The sequence below is a fragment of the Elephas maximus genome, chromosome 2 (assembly GCF_024166365.1).
Source record: "Elephas maximus indicus isolate mEleMax1 chromosome 2, mEleMax1 primary haplotype, whole genome shotgun sequence".
NCBI lineage: Eukaryota > Metazoa > Chordata > Mammalia > Proboscidea > Elephantidae > Elephas > Elephas maximus.
The window spans coordinates 155,977,605-155,990,789 of record NC_064820.1 but is presented as its reverse complement, the minus strand read 5'-3'; the positions used below and the strand labels follow the sequence as shown (position 1 = coordinate 155,990,789).

Here is a 13,185-nt window from a genome sequence, read left to right as displayed (position 1 = left end):
GTCCCTGGAGAAGGACATCATGCTTGGTAGAGGGTCGGTGAAAAAGAGGAAGACTCTCAATGAAATAGACTGACACAGTGGCTGCAACCTGAAAAAGCTCACTGCCGTCAAGTCAATTCCGACTCATAGAGATCCTATAGGACAGAATAGATCTGCCCCATAGGGTTTCCAAGGAGCGCCTGGTGGATTTGAACTGCCAACTTTTGGTTAGTAGCTGAGCTCTTAAACACTGGGGCTCCTGGGGCTGCAACAATGAGCTCAAACATAACAATTGTGAGGATGGTGCAGGACTGGACAGTGTTTTGTTCTGTGGACTATGAGTCAGAACCAACTTGATGGCACCTAACAACAACAACGAGTCAAGTGCAAACCACTTGCACCAATCAGGAACCTGCCCATAACCTAGGGTCCACAATTCAGCCATTGCCAAATTGTGGCTGCTTTCTTCCTCCTCTCTAGGATATGAGGAGATTAATGGAAAAATAAAATAAAATGGTGGAATTCCTCAAACCCTTTAAAAACACTAAATACAAAGTACAATTATTTTATTCAGACAAAACACCAGGTTATTTGAAACTGGAATCCCCCAAATAATTTTAAACTTAAAAATGTACTGGAAGGAAAACTGTCATTAATTGCACTCAGCGTTCTTGTAATTGCTGATAACTGCTTCCTCTCTCAAGCCCCTGTATTTCCCATGGATTTCTCTATCTCTTAAAATTGTTCAAAGATCACAGCCTCGAAACCTTATTTTGTAAAATTATATCAAAGGGTCTATATTTCTATTCCTAGAAGGTATTCTTTTTTTCCCCTGCACCTCATCCATCCACATATAATCACTCTGTCTTTCCAGCCTTGATGCCTTTCCTGGACAAAACTATACTCACTTGGGAACAAGAAATGTGGTTGTGTTCCAATGATAACGTCCACAGAGTCCTGGAAAACATTAGAGCACACATCTATCATGACACAATGAGAGGAAGATTCAGAGTCCTTCCTCTGAGATACACACTTGGCACAATTTGTGTTCTTGCAGTAGGAGTCTCCGTGGTTGCTTGATAATGACAGCTCCTGAAAACATGGTTTCATGACTGAGTACTGGAAGTAGCCATTCCCACAGGAGTCCAAATTGAGGCTCCATCTAATAAACACACACAAATGTTGCAGGAAACTCCATATTCAAACCAATGACCTGCAGGAGAAAAATGATATGAGAAAGATCCCATCTATCTTAAGTTTCCATTGGTAATTCATGCTACTCTGGCAGCTCTGGCTTTGGAAGCCTCTGGGACATTATTTATGAAAGCTACAGGCAGCTACAGGCCCTGGATGTGAGCTGGACAAACTTGGGGGAAAGCAGACAGAGATTGACAGCTCTGCTTTATCTCACCATGTACTTCTTCATCTCTCCTTGCTGGGTGGGGGTGTCACTCAGTGAAAGAATATTTTACAAGCAAGCCATTCATCAGAATTCCTAATTAAAAAGTTGGAAAGCGTAACACTGGAGCTGGCCTTGCTATCTTCCAACACCTCATTAACCTCATCACTGGTCTTCTGTCGAGGGCATGAGGCTCAGGAATTACTACCCAGGATCCATCCTTAACACTCAAGCAGAAAAAGAAACAGCAACACTTTGCCTAAAAAACAAATCCCCCATATGACCACAAGAGTTGTGCCAAATCGTGAACAAAACAGGTAGAATATGACAAGGAGAGGAAGATCTACTTAGACATCACTAAATTTAGGAGTGCTTGCCTTTACCCAGAGGAAAACAGAGTAGGAATAATAAGTAACTCATTTTTCATAGACCTTTCTAGTAAAGGGAAAGATGTTTTCCCAACTTCTCTCTGAAGAAGACAGCTAAGAATAAATAGCTAGTGATTTGAACCATACTGTGAACCAAAAGCTGCACACTTTGTGAATTTTGAACTGAAACCAAGTATTCCTTTTTTTCACTCAACTGCAAAACTAAACTTATGTTTTAAATACATAAATAAACCCTAGGGATCCAGCTCGCACTGAAACCATGTCCATTTATTTTCCATGACTGACTAACTGAAACATAAAAATATTCACCCAACCTAACTGATATTTCCATCTGTTTGAGTCCCTCTCTGGTATCACGGAAATGAAAGAAAGATGTTAGCCCCTGTTGGAGCAAGGAATTCGACTCTATCTCATGCCTGGTGGGAAGCTGGTGAACTAGAAAGAAGGAGCTGGTCCCAAGTGGACTTACAAAGGGTGGGGGCAGGATGCAAAATTCTTGAGTAGTATCTGAATCTACCTGTTCTCACTTGCCGACAAGAACCAGATTTCTTTCACTTGTTGGCCCTCTACAAGACGAAAGTTAGAAAGCCTATTTTTTTCAATCAAAATAAGAAACCAAGAGACCAAAAGATGTATTCTAACTCTTACCTATTTTCTCTGGCTTAAACTAAGTTACCAAGGCTATGATGTTGTTGCCCAGTCACTTGGATTCCTTCCAGAAGGTTCTAATGGGTATCTTTGTCAATCTGAACAGAATGGAAAGGATGCAAAACATGGTAGGCACAGCAAGGCCAAATAATTTATCTCACCTAGTTAGGGATTAATGGTGCATGTGGACAGATTGTTAGACAAGCAGAAACGCTAATGTATCCTGGAAATACTGACATCCTAGACAAAACATACTGAAAACCAGTGATTTGTGGAACAGTTAGGGGACACCTGAGAGAGCCAGAGGCTGTCTCCTCAGAGAGTGAAGGATAGTGACACAGGCCTGGCTCACAGCCCTGACCATCTTTTGCAGTCTCTGTTGGTCGGCTTTTCCTCCTCTTCTTTTGCAGAAGGGTCTGGTCTTGGCCTCCTCACTCTTCTTAGTTAGCTAGAGTTGCTTCCATACCTTCTGAGAAAGCCTATGCCTAATAATCTGTGGATTTTTTGGGTGCTGAGGGTCAATATATTCAACTCCCTGCCAGGCATCACCAAGTAGGTGACCTGCAAGCACCCTCAAAGGCATCAGCTTTCCTTTCCTTAGTCCCAAATCTCTTCCTCTACCTGTAACCACTCTTGAAAAGTCTGAGCTTCAAGAGGAAAAATTACTCTAAAATGGTTCCTGTGATGCTTTCCCCATCTCCACACAACAGATTTCCAGCAAGGAAGAGGAAGTAGGAGAGTGACAGCATTGTATAAATATGCCTGCTTCTCCCTGGGGCTCTCTAGGCAGGAATGAGGCAGTGGGTTGGGGGGGAGGGTTAGGGAGCAGTTCCCAGAAGACAGGAAGTGGTTCCTAGAAAATTGGAGAAGCTGATCAAACAATCCACTAAGGACTCCAAGAAGTTTCAATATTTATGTTCAGTATTATTGTTTATAAGACCTACCTTATTGTTTATAAGAGAGGGAAAGTTACAAAACTCGTGTGAAGTTTGCTTACGTCTTTGGTATATCAAGACTTTTATAGTTTCCTTTAACAAAGTCATCACGCACTTAAAAAAAAAAAGAATACAAAATCTTCTAAAGTATGAGAGACTAATCTTCTAGAAGGAATGAATGTTCATCAGCCTCTGTTTCTTGACTCCTGAATTTCTGCTCCTGTCTTTGAGTTGAGGCGTGCCCTTGTTTCTAGTTGAAACATGGGCAACATTTCTTTTATTTCCACTTAAAACATCTCAGTCCAGCTGGTAATTTTATGAAGAACATTATAAAAGAAATGAACAAAAATAAAGAACACTTGTATCCTTACACAATTTTGGAAACTAAGAAATCTAGACTTTATCTAATCACCAACTTCTTTGGCTTTTCTTTTAAAAACGAGGAAACTGAGACCTAGAGAGAGTAAGAGAAGGGCCCAAGACCACAAAAGTATTTTGTGACAGATGCAGCATCCGAGCTGGGCGACTCAACTCCCCATCATATGTCCTTTCACCCCTGCAAGCAATCTCTATTAAAAAACAAGTGCTTGATTTCTTCCCTCAGATCTAAAGTTCACTCCTCCTTGGTCTATCGTATGGCCACCCACCACCATCTTGGTTCTTTGGCTATAGGGAACTGGTTTATCCAAACACCTTACTGTATTAAGGTCACACTCCAACTCCTCTAAAAACCAAACACTTTATTCTTATAAACCTTCCACTCAGTTCTGATTTCTCCTCTGAGCAACATGCCTTGTTTACAATGGAGTTACCCAGGGATAAGGACTGACATCCTTGAGCCTTGGTGCGTGGAGACAGCTCAGGTAACTGGTTCCAATCCCTTTGAGAGTCTACAGTGACTCTCTCAGAGCCTCCCAAACAACACAGGGGAATGGACTCTTCAAATTTTGTATATTACGCTCACAATCTATGGTACTAATGCCTTAGTTTTATGATAACCATATAACTATATGTATATATGTGTATGTATATAGATATACATACATATATACACACATGCACACATACATAAACAATAAGAAGCAGAACATATATGTATCGAGGGTGGTCAGTCTTACTGTAACATTTAGCATCCCCCTCAAAAAAAAAGAAAAAAAAAAAAACAGATGCTTGAAGACCATGGATTTTATATAGCATAATAGGGTAGATTCTGTTCTGGGCTGGAAGTTATAATGTGTTCCTTGCCCTGATTTTGCTAGCCTAATCTGATTCTGGAAGCCTAATCTGTATGTCAAGGCAGGATATCTAGTCTAGATCAGCAGGAATTTTGTCTGCCTGAGGCCCTCGAAACCTCATAAAACCATGGTTTTTAAACATTTTTGCCTATCTCTAAGGGATGGGGATAAGGGACAGTCTCCACGTTTGTAAAAGATGCACTGTTCAGGGGAGACATTATATTATGTAAGATTCTGTTTCTTGAAGTTTAAGTATGTATGGATATAAATTTTTCTTGGTTTGCCTTACAGGGTGTGTTAAGGGGAAAATTAGCTTTCATCTTGAATTTTTGCTGCTAGGTACTTACCAGGGAAGGTTCAAGTATCTCCTTTCCCCATTCCACTCTCAGGCAAAGTCTAACTTTGTTTTTGAAGGTCTGAGCTTCCTATATTCTCACTAGTCCCTTGTCCCTCCCCCTCCCCAATACCTTTCACCCTGATTCTAAACCAAATTTTGGTTAAGTGAGATTATATTGGATTACTGCAGAGGAAAGGATGGAGGCCACTGCTTTGTACTGTAGAAGCAGAAGCAGCCAGACTCAAGAGCATGGCTGAAATTCCTTGGAAGGGTCAGAGTTTTGAAGTTTCTGTGCATAGTGTTTGAACATCTGCGCCCTACTGGCATGCTGTACCCTGAATGGGAATAGGCAATAGCTGCTAAGCCACAAAACCTTGAAAGCAGTGCCAGGGGCTTCTGAATCTTTAGAAGTTTCCTTGAAGGGCATCTTTAGGCCTCTTGGGGCAGTAGTGCCCAAGAGATGGCCAAGAAAAGTCACTTGGAAATAGCAATACATACCTAAAATAATTCTCAGCTGATTTATAAGTCCTGTAGTAGTCTGGTACCAAAGCCAGACAAAGACTTTATAAGAAAACTACAGACCTATATACTCATGAACATAGAGGCAAAAATCCTCAATAGAACATTAGCAAATTGAAGTAAAAGGATAATCATAATATATTCACACATTAGAAAACTATTCAGCAATAAAAAGAAATGAATTAGTGATACACATAACAGCATGGATGAATCTCAAAAGCATTCTGCTGATAAAAAGAGTCAGACTAAAGCATACATGTATAATTCCATTTATGTGAAACTCTAAAAAATACAAATCGAATGTATGGTGACAGAAAGCAGATTATTAGTTGTGTGGGGTGGTGTGAAGGTTTGGGGCTCTTATTGGCCGTGATGGATTATGTCATGCATCATGAGGCTTAGTCAGCATAGGGCACCCAGGTGGTCCCTTTTGGTCAGGCCAGCTCCCCACTCATTAGCCCCAGGTGTTGGGAAGGCTAGACAGAACCAAGAACACAAGGCCAAATTGCTTTCTGCAAGGTGATTCCACACCTTGCAGACTGTTTCCACTTCTCCATTTCCCTTCACTGCCATTTGCCTTCAGTCACCACCCTTCTACTGAGACTGCTCTTCTTAGCATCACCAGCCACTCCCTACTGGCCAAATCTGACCTGCAACTTTTCAGTCCCCACTATATGTGATATGCCTGTAGCAACTGGCTGCCATGGTTACTAACCAACACCTCCTTTTAAAATTCTCTCTCTCTTTTTTTTCTCTTTAGGGTCCTACAATAAATAAATTAATTTATTTCGATTAAACCCATTTTCAAAAATTATGATAGTAATATGTTCACCACAACTAATGAACACATACAAAGATACAATGACCCCACCTCATCCCTGCCCTCAAGGGTCTGAAGTTTTAGGCATTTATCAAGTACCTCCTGAGCCAGTGTGATGGAACAGAAATAGAAATAACCAGATCAGTCTTGGCTCTGTCACTTGCCACCTGTGGTGGCTAGCCTATGAAAGTCTCTGAACTATAGTTTTCATATTTAAAAAACAAAACCAGGTTGGACCAAGAATCTCTTCCAGATCTTAAATAAATAACAACGTTAAGTAGCACGTTAATAATCACAAGAATGAGGCATAGAATCAATAAGGGTAGAATCAGTGAAGAGGCTGCCTGGAAGAGGTTGACTTCAGCTAGACCCTGAACGCCTAGTAGGATTTAGAGAGGAAAAGTAGAGAAATGGCATTTTAGGGAGACAGAATGTGTGAGTATGAGGTTTGACAGGAAAAGAGTAAGTATATTTGAAGGATCATGAATATACTAGTTTGGCTGAATTGGTAGATTTTGAAAGAAAAGAAGTAGGAGGGTAGGAAGGAGGGATTGGACCCCAAGCTATTGAGTATTGGAACTGATCCTGTAGGTAGTGGTGGCTTACTCTAAATTCTTAAGTAAAGGAGTCACACATACACATGCACACAAGAAAACATTAAATGTCTAAGATATACATATGATTCATGGTGGGAAGGACTGAAGGCTATTGCTATAATTCAAACAAACTAATTTAAAAAAAACGACCCAAACCCATTGCTGTCAAACCAATTCTGACATACAGTGACCCTATAGGACAGAGCAGAACTGCTCCATAGGGTTTCCAAGGCTGGAGTCTCTAGGGAAGTAGGCTGCCACATCTTTCTCCCACAAAGTGGCTGGTGGGCTCAAACTGCCAACCTTTCAGTTAGCAGCTGAGTGCTTAATCACTGTGCCAGCAGGGCTCATTTTGCTATAAATTAAAAAAAAAAAAAAAAAACCCACTGCTGTCATCTCTATTCTGACTCATATTGACCCTATAGGACAGAGTAGAACTGCCCAATAGAGTTTCCAGGGAGCGCCTGGCAGATTCAAACTGCCGACCTCTTGGTTAGCAGCTATAGCACTTAACCACTACACCACCAGGGTTTCTGCTGTAAATTGGGCACAAGGAAATAAGGTCCTTGACTAGGGTGATTGTGATAGGAAAGAAAGTAAAAGGCAAACCTGAGAGGTATTGGGAAGAAAAAAAAAAAAATCAACTGGATTTAGTAATGCAGTCTATAACGGAGAAAGAATGTGGAAAGAAAAAGATGACCCTAAGACTCCGATCCATGTAGATGGGTAGAGTGCTGATTGTCATAATTTAAGCAGAAGTAGTTTGATGGACTCTTTAAAAGATAAGTAACATTATTTTTCCTTTAAAATAATTTTAGAATTACAGAATTACAAAAATAATATCCTAATCACAATATAATTGTCAAAACAAGGAAATTAACATCAATATGATAATATTAACTAAACTCAGATCTAATTCAAATTTCATTAGTTTTCCTGCTAAGGTCCTTTTTCTATTCCATGATCCAATCCAGGATCCCACATTGCATTGAGTTGCTATGTTGCCTTAACCTCTTTCAGTCTGTGACAATTCCTCAGTCTTGCCTCTCTTGACCTTGATGCTTTTAAAGAGTACTAGCTAGTTATTTTGTAGAAAGTCTTTCAATTTGTATTTGTCTAATGTTTCTTGGCAAGATTATCACAGACATGATAATATGCCCTTCTTATTGCATATATCAGGTAGTACATGGTGTCAATAGGCTTGGTTTTTTAAACATTTTTGACAGTATGGGATATTTAAATGGAAAAATTCTGTAGGCAGCTGGAAATAGGAACTATTGCTTAATTGAGGGGTGAAGATAAGATAAAGAAGAGATTTTTCATAAAGTTTTCCCCCCCAGAAGCCTCCATTTAACCTTTTAACGCCTTGCCTGAATGTTAAGAATCTATTTCAGAAGGTTTACTAAAACAAAAAATAGTATAAGCAGGTAGGAAAAAAAGATTAATATTCTGTCAGAATTTCTTCACATTTCAATTTTATAGTGAACATATATTATTATATGTTGCACACACATATATAATCTATCCATATATATGCACACACATACACTGTACATACATACACACACACGTTATATACGTTATGTATCCACCCTGTTACGTGATAGGCAGAATGGTCCCCAGAAGATGTCCATGCCCTAATCTCTAGAACCTGTGAATAAATTGCATACCTGGCAAAAGGGACTTTGGTTACAGACCTTAAAATAGGGAAAGTGTCCTAGATTACACAGGTGGGCCCAATCTAATCACATGAGTCCTCAAAAGCAGAGAGCTTTCTCCAGCTAGAGACAGGAGAGATGGTGCAGAAGGCAGGGACTCCAAACATGAAAAGGATTCCGTATACTGCTGCTGGCTCAGAAACATAGGGGTCACGGGCAAGGCCTAGATTAAGGCCTCTAGAAGCTATGGCACCCTCAAAGGCAGCCAGCAAGAAAATGAGGACCTCAGTCCTATAACCACAAGGAACAAAATTCTGCCGACAACCTGAATGAGCTCGGAAACAGATTCTTTCTCAGGACCTCCAGAAAGCAATTTAGCCTTGCTGACACTTTCATTTTGGTCTGAGACCCAGAGCAGAGGAACCAGCTGAGTCCGCCTGTGAGATAATACTTTTGTATTAAGCCTCTAAATTTGTGGTAATTTGTTATAGCAGCAACAGGAAACTAATGCATGTTATAATAATAGAGACTACATATAGGAAACCTATAGGCTTTATTGGGGCCTTGGTGGCGAAGTGGTTAGGAGCTATGGCTGCTAACCAAAATGTTGGCAGTTTGAATCCACGAGCTGCTCCTTGGAAACCCATGGGGCAGATCTACTGTGCCCTGTAGTGTTGTTATGAGTCAGAATCGACTCAGCGCCAATAGTTTTTGTTTTTTTTTAAATAGACTTTATTAGATTGGAGAAATCAAAGAGGAAGGGGAAATCAATTTCATTATTCTAATATATCTTTTCTTTTACATTTCATGATGAAAAGAATTAAAACTATGTATATTCCTAACATCATATTCCCAGTTTTCCCTTTGATTTTATCTGAATAGTTCCAAGAATTGAAACTTTTATATGGAAAAGTCTTGATATCTTTAGAGTAGACCCTCTGTTTGGGTTTGAAGGTTTGAGGTTTTCTTGATTACAGGATGGAACTGTACTTTGCTAAGAAACTTGGGTTGATTTTTGAGAGAAAGTACATTTAACATTTTATTCTACATGCAAAATTAACTTTGGTTTCAAAACTATTCTTTATTTAAAACCCAGACACAGGACTTTCAGTTCATCAATCTTATAAATATACTACAAAGTCTCCAGGTTAGGCAAGATTTTCATTTTTAAAGATGGAATTTTCCAGTATGATCAAAATGGTTTCTTAGTAATTCATGAAAGTATTCTCTCTTTATCATGTGATGACAACTTATTAAATAACTTTTTCCCCCTTAACATTTTTCAAATAAAATATTTTGCTTAAAAACCTGAAGTCAGAGCAGCACAACTCCAACCTGAAGTTGGATGCAACTGACATATATCCCCTTGGAAATCAGTGGGGTTTATACCAATCCAAAAGCTATCTTTAGGACTATTTGAGTAATAAACAAAAATATAATGAATTATACAGATTTTATAACACACTAGTCCAAAGGGTTTTGATTTTTTATATTACATTCATCTTTGAGAAATGATGGATATGGTGCTGAGAATGTCCCATTGATCACTGTGTCAGGCACTTGCTTGGGCCAGGGTTATATTTCAGTCTTCACTAGGAGAAATATCATTTTCAAAAGATGAGTGGGTGGGAAGTTCCTATTCTCCCCTAATTCCAGATGCTAATTCCATCCACAACACTAAAGTATAATACTTTTCCATATTTCCTAGCTCTTTACCCACTCCTCCCCACCTAGAATTATTTATTTCTAAAGCTCCAAAAAAATTAATGTTTCTTTATGGATTTTGGCACCAGATTATTCATAAGCTAATTATCTATCTGTAGAACTTCCAGGTCTTTGGTTTTGCTTTCTCCCTCTTTCTAATTGCCATATCTAATTGCCATTGTCAACCCTTGTCAACCTTGGTTTATTGAAAAGACAAGTTGCCTCTTGAAAAGCCGTCCTTAGGCCACTATTAAGGAAGCCAGTCTTACTTACTGAATGATGAGATGTCTCATGGAAGAAAAAGGAGATGCCCAAGCCAATAGCCCTCACCAATTGCCACATGTAGTTGAGGCCATCTTGGATCTTCCAGCCTAGATGGAAGCAAGCACATGAATGGACTAACATTACATCAACAGAAGAACTATCCGGTCAACCCACAGAATGATGAGAAATAATGAATCACAATTGTTTTAAGCCACTGTGTTTTGAATTGTGTCATTTCAGCAAAGGCTAATTGAAATATTGATGAAATATTTTCCCCTGAGATCTGGAATAAGACAAAGATACCTGCTATCGACAATTGTACAAGAGGTCCTAGTCAGTGTAATGAGGCAACAAATATAAATAAAAGTGCTAGGGATTGGAAAGGAAGGAACAAAACAGTCAATATTTGGAGATGACATGATCGTACATAAGGAAAATTAGGAAGAATTTGTTTTAATAAGCAAATTTAGCAAGGTCAGTAATTCAAGGTTGATAAAAAATTTCTTTCTATATATAAGCAACAAACAGATATAAAATGAACAATGATGCTATTTACAATAGAATCAAAAAGCATGAAATACCTAGGAATAAATGAAATGAAAGATGTACAAGATTTCTTCATTGAAAACTACAAAACATTGCTGAGAGAAAATAGGACCGAACTAAATGAAGAGATATAATGTATTTATGAAGAGGAAAGTTCAACATTGCAAAGATGTCAAGTCTCCCCCAATTGATTTACACATTCGGCATGGTTCTTTCTTCTTTTTCCAGGAAATTGATCAGTTGATTCAAAAATTTATATGGAAATACAAAGCGCTAAGAATAGCACCGGCAATCTTGAATAATGACAAAATTGAGAGACTTAAACTACCAAATATCAAGACTTATTATAAAGCTACATCAATTAAGGCATTCATTGGCTATATTAATCTATGCAAGAATAGACAAACTGATAAATGAAACAGACTAGAGGGTTCAGAAACAGACCCATACATATAAATACTCTTGATTTATAACAAGCATTAATATTTTACTGTGGGGAAAGATAGTCTTTTCAATAAATGGTGCTGAGTTAATTGGATATTCAAATGGAAAAATTGGAGCCCTGGTGGTGTAGTGGTTAAGAGCTTGGCTGCTAACCAAAAGGTCGGCAGTTCCAATCCACCAGCCACTCCTTGAAAACCTATGGGGCAGTTCTACTCTGTCCTATAGGGTTGCTATAAGTTGGAACTGACTTGATGGCAACTAACAACAGCATGGAAAAATTAAATCTTGACCTCTACTTCACACCCATACCCATGAATCAGTTTCAGATATACTGCAGATCTAAACATGAAAGGTAAAATAGTAAGGCTTTTAGAACAAAATATAGCAGAATGTCCTCATGATCTTGGGGAGGCAAAGATTTCTTACACAAGACAGAAACATCCCTATCATAAGGGGAAAATTGATCAACTGTACTATATTGATCTATAAAACACTTTTATTACAAAGATTAATAACTTCTGTTCATCAAAAGGCACCATTGGCAATGGGACAAGACAATCTTCGAAATTTTCTTATCATGGACTTTTTGCATTTTTTATTTTAAAAAATATTATAGTGAAATACAAAATATAATTTATTTTGATTATTAGGTTTTCTGGATCCCCCTTACATTTTACACCCGAAGCAAGCACCTCATTCGTAGTCCTGTTCTTGTGAAGGATATTTTTGCTGGACATAGAATTCTAGATTGACAGTTATTTCCTGTAATCCCTTCAAATGTGTCATTCTATTGTCTTTCTGGCTTCTAACACTCTCTTGGTAAGTCTGCTGTCAGTCTTATTTATACCCCTTTTGGTGATAATGTGTCTTGCTCACTCCTGCCCAGCTGCCATTAAGATGTTTTCTTTGTCATCTTTGAGATTTAGCTGTTTTATTACATGTGACTAGGTGTGATTTTCATTGTATTTGTCTTGCTTGAAACTCACCAAGATTCTTGAATCTGGAAGGTTGATATCTTTCATCAGTTTTGGAAGATTCTTTGTCATTATCTCTTCAAATTTTACTTCTGTCCCACTTCTTTCTCCTCTCCTTCTGGGAATCCAATTACATGTATTAATAGCCCTTCTTATTTGTTCCCTTTCTCCTTGCTTTCTATTTTTCATTATTTTTTCCTCTATACTTCAGTTTATATATTTTTTTATTGATCTGTTTTCCAGTCCACTAATTCTGTCTTCTGATGTGTCTACTCTGCTGTTAAACCAATCTAATGTATTCCTAATTGCATATATTATGTTTTTCAGTTGAAGAAAGTCGTTTTGCTTCTTTAAAAAAAAAAAAAATAGATTCTAGTTCTCTAGGAAATGTTTCCATATTTTTCATTATTTTCTCTATTATCATGATTATATTAGTTATTTTAAAGTCCTTTTCAGTTAGCTCTTATATATGAATCATCTGCAGATCTGTCTTTCTTGTCTACCTTTTCTCTTGGCTTTTGGTCATGTGAGCCTACTTTTTGGCATGCCAGGTAACCTTTGACTGAATGACAGATACTATGTATAAAAATTATAGAGGATCCTGATGCTATTATCCTCCTCCAGACAGTTCATTCTTTGCTTTACTAGGCCAATAGAGTGGTGAATAATGATATCAATTCAATGATGGACTGTGCTGAGTGGACAGGCTCTATCTAAGTCTGGTTTGTTCATGGGTCT

The 13,185-nt window shown here is 38.4% G+C and overlaps 1 long non-coding RNA gene across 1 annotated transcript; it reads right to left on the bottom strand.

Moving 5' to 3' along the window:
• Positions 1–567: 567 nt before the first annotated feature.
• On the bottom strand, positions 568–12,619 carry LOC126070112 (uncharacterized). The gene is made up of 3 exons (XR_007516132.1): positions 12,460–12,619; positions 10,493–10,590; positions 568–1,192 (listed from the first exon to the last, which is right to left on the bottom strand). It is a non-coding gene; the product is annotated as an uncharacterized LOC126070112 (long non-coding RNA).
• Positions 12,620–13,185: the final 566 nt, after the last annotated feature.